Here is a 2,584-nt window from a genome sequence, read left to right as displayed (position 1 = left end):
AAATCAGTTCAACTTCTATTTTCCCAGAATTTAAAATAGTGCACATGAGAAACGTTATCCAACTGGTGAAAAATCACCTTCGGCTCTCTCTCCACATAGTCTCTTCACGTTTTAGATACTTGCAGTATGTTTGTTGATCAAGGAGTCATTATCCAGAAAAGGTTGTTTCTCAATCCACAAACACGGGTATTTTCCCATAAACTTGGCTTTGCTCAATATCACCTTCTGTCCGTACCCCTCAACACGACGACAAATTGAAGCTGCTCCATGTGAGGCTCAAAATTAAAACTTCGGCACAGCACAGCCCACTATACTGGAACAGAGATACCGTGCACTGGTCACCTTCAGCACAGGAGCAACACATTAATGCTTACCTCCACATTCCTGGTTTTACCTTAACGTTTGGGAAACCGAGTTTCTCTGATTCCATGGCAAGTAACGGGGATTATATTATCATCTTCAACAGTGGTTCTGTCCCCGAGTGAGGAAAGTGGTGAGGTACTCATTGTAAAGATGGATAGATTGATGAAATGTACAATTTCATCTTTTGCCTTCATTAACTCATGAGCTTTTTATTTTGTTTTGCATCTGTAGAAATCTTAAAATCTTCATCTTGAACAGACTCAATGACAGATCTCCATTGTGTCTCTGGCATCGAATTTCATAGTGCAAACTCCCTCTGAATTCTTCCACCGCATTCCGCTGTTTGGGAAGTGTTCCTGTTGTGGGAAATGCACTTCCCCGTGTGTCACGTGCTGCTCCCCGCATGCGCTCTGGCACTGCACTCATTTTCCTTCTGACACTTGCTCACTGTGTTGCTGTGATCATACAGTGACTTGGTGTCGCACGCCCAGGAAAATGATACGCATCAAGGTTTTTGCATTGTTGAGATCAATTGTCAGTTTAGCCTTATTTTGGATTTTGAAATTGTCTGTTCTGTACACAAGTGCGTGTCAAAAACATCTGAGTGGAAGTTAGGTCTTCGGAATAATGACATTGAGCACTATGCACTCTCCTCCAGTCTGGAAAACAATTCCTCACAGGCAATTTAATAGACAATAGACAGTCGGTGCAGGAGTGGGCCATTCTGCCCTTCGAGCCAGCACCACCATTCATTATGGTCATGCCCTGAACATCCTCAGTCAGTATCCTGTTCCTGCCTTATCCCCATAACCCTTGATTCCACTATCCTTAAGAGCTCTATCCAACTCTTTATTGAAAGAACACCTCCTGCTGTCTCGGGTTCTTCATTCCGTTGACTTCAAATTTCACAGAATTCAACAGACCTTGTTACATAGTCATTTCCTCATTTTTGTTCAGATCACTGTGTGCACAGTGTGACAGTGGGAGTGCACTTGCCCCACAACCCAGGGGTCAGACCATAGTCTTGGAACCGGACTGTATTATTTGTCATTTCACCAACACCAGGGAGAAATATCTGCTGCTCTGCATAATTTACGAAATTCAATTATACATAAGGTCAGAGCTTTTTGAGTATCTGTGATGTGGTGGCCGAGAGGTTAAGGCGATGGATTACTAATCCATTGTGCTCTGCACGCGTGGATTCGAGTCCCACTGTCATCAACGGCTTTCAACGGTGCGGTTTTTCAGCTGTCGCATTGAAACTGGAACTCCAACGGTCAGTTTATATGCATTGTCGCTATTACAAAATCTCAAGGGATAGTTTGCGCCGTTTGACTAAACTGCATTGAAATCTAGTTTGCTTTGGGATAATGAAAAGGAGCGCGATTTTCTTTTTCAAGTCAAGCTGCTGTTAACGTTTTTTCGTATGAGAGCTGCGAAATGCATGTTTATGCAAAGGGAATCTTAATGAATGTTTTGTCAGATGAAATCTGGAGGAAGTTGAGTGGAAGTAATTCATCCTGGTGAGAAGAGCACAGCGAAACAGCACAAAATAATGGAGATATTTCAAAAGGGGCAGGGCGTGGGTGTAGGGGCACTGAGAACTGGCTGTAAATGCACAGTGGAGAATTGCCGCTGTGGGTGCCGTGCATGGGCACGGAGAGACTTACACATTGGTCTCGCCCTCGCCCCTTGCTCTCGCCGTTGATGAATGCTGGACATAAGGCACAGATAAACACAAGATGTGGGAAGCAAGCTCCCTCTCGTTATGCACACACTGGATGCATCACATTGAACTATGAACAACTGGAGAAATCAGCATGTTACCTATAGGGATTGAAACTAAACTGTGGATCATTAACCGCAGATTCATGGAACATAAACATGAAAAATGATTTAAAATGTAGGGTGGAGGGTTGCTTCGCTGAGCTGTAACTTTGATATCCAGACGTTTCATTACTTGGCTAGGTAACATCATCATCAGTGGCGACCTCCAATTGAAGCAAAGCCGTTGTCTCCTGCTTTCTATTTATATTTTTCTTCTCGATGGGGTTCCTGGGGTTTGTGGTGATGTCATTTCCTGTTCGTTTTCTGATGGGTTGATAGATGGCATCTAGATCTAAGTGTTTGTTTATGGCATTGTGGTTGAAGTGCCAGGTCTCTAGGAATTCTCTGGCATGTCTTTGCTTAGCCTGTTCCAGGATAGATGTGTTGTCCCAGT

The 2,584-nt window shown here is 43.6% G+C and overlaps 1 non-coding gene across 1 annotated transcript; it reads left to right on the top strand.

The window, feature by feature from the left end:
* Positions 1-1,502: 1,502 nt before the first annotated feature.
* trnas-acu (transfer RNA serine (anticodon ACU)) lies at positions 1,503-1,584 on the top strand. Its single transcript has one exon. It is a non-coding gene; the product is annotated as a tRNA-Ser (tRNA).
* Positions 1,585-2,584: the final 1,000 nt, after the last annotated feature.

Source organism: Chiloscyllium punctatum, unplaced genomic scaffold, assembly GCF_047496795.1.
Source record: "Chiloscyllium punctatum isolate Juve2018m unplaced genomic scaffold, sChiPun1.3 scaffold_1111, whole genome shotgun sequence".
NCBI lineage: Eukaryota > Metazoa > Chordata > Chondrichthyes > Orectolobiformes > Hemiscylliidae > Chiloscyllium > Chiloscyllium punctatum.
This window is presented reverse-complemented; position numbering and strand designations above follow the sequence as displayed.